Raw genomic sequence first — 1,567 nt, 5'->3', positions numbered from 1 at the left:
GCACATGGTGCCCTGGCTCCCCTCGTCACCGCGTCCTCGTCGCCAGCACCGGGGCTCGTGAGTTCTCCGTGTGCTCCCGTGGTGTGATGTGCCTGCAGCATTGACTCATGTGCCATAACCCGATATTGAATGCATTGTTTTTAAATAAAATGGTTTCTTGTGCATTGGGAGTCTGTAAAACTCCACTGCCTCTGCTCCTTCCTTATTACTGTTTCCCGAACTGCTTGGGGCCACTGATAGGTTTTACTGGAAAACTTCACCAGAGGAGTTGCCAAAGGTGTTGCTTAATGCTCCCTATATTTCATTACACAGTGCAACAAGCTCGGTGTGACGGATCAAATTCTGCACTCTGGTGGAATACGTCAAGATAGAAAGTGTGGGAATCTGGGCACTGATGGGCTCAGGCTATTTGCTCATTAAGGTGAAAAACATCCTCAGGAACATCTTACAGCCCACTGCTGTTGCTTGTTCCGGGTGTCTCGCTGCTTGCTGCAGCCCTGTGGTGTCCTCAGCAGCTCCTGGCAGGAATAAACCGTGTGTTTTTAGGAGTTCTGGTGAACTCCCAGGACAGAGTCCCTCAGGCTGGAGGGCACAGGAGCAGAGCCACGTCAGATCCTTTGTGCTATCTGTGTGTTTCCCACCACTGCTCATGTACTTATCCTTGAGACCATCCTGGCAGAGAGGCAGGGATTTATAGTCCTATAACCCAAACTGGGGATGGGGATGGGATAGGGAAAATCCTGTCCTTCCTCTCCCACTGCTAAATGTGAGGGAGGCTCTGCTGGCCATTGGTGCTGGGGCTGGAGGGTGCCAGTGGCCAGCATGGGTTGAGCCCCCCAGCCCATGTCCAGCTGTTCCTCCATCCCTGGGAAAGTGTCCTGAGGGGCTGAAGCTGCTCCTCTGCAGAGAACAGGCTTGCGGCAGCAGTTTCAAAATGCCAAAGAAAACACTTGCAATGTTTGTTTAAAAGCAGGTGGAAATGACACCTGCAGGCCCTGGCCAGCTGGTGACAGCCACTTCAGAGAAGTCCCTGTGCCTTGACACTGAGGTGTCACCCTGGAGTCACCCTTTCCTGCGTGGTTTGCCTCAGGTGCCGGGTGTGGGTGCTGCAGGGCACTACAGAGACCAGGAGAGGAATTAAATTTCACATCCCCAGGGGAGCCACAGCCCAAAGCAGAAGGATGCTGGGCAAGAAAGCTCAGCCAGGCCAGGTCAGCCTCCAGGTTTGGACATCCCTGGACACCCCACCGCTGCCTCTTTGTGGGGGAGCCCCGGCTGCAGGCAGAGAGGAGAAGGAAAGCTAACAAAGAAACTCCCTCTTCCCTCCCCCAAGAGCAGAGGGAAAGCCTCTGGCAAAGGCAGCCATGCAGGCAGGGAACGCTGTCCTGCTGGGCAGCCGAAGCTCGCTGGGCTGGAAGCAGCAGCAGGCACCCGGCACTGCTCGTGCCCACCGTGCCCGGCTGACAAAGGACACCCAGCACCCTCCTGTCCCCGAGGGCAGGCACAGCCCCAGCACCCTCCTGCCCCCGAGGGCAGGCACAGCCCCAGCACCTCCTGTCCCCGAGGG

Source organism: Parus major, unplaced genomic scaffold, assembly GCF_001522545.3.
Source record: "Parus major isolate Abel unplaced genomic scaffold, Parus_major1.1 Scaffold258, whole genome shotgun sequence".
NCBI lineage: Eukaryota > Metazoa > Chordata > Aves > Passeriformes > Paridae > Parus > Parus major.
Note: the sequence above shows the minus strand (reverse complement) of the source record.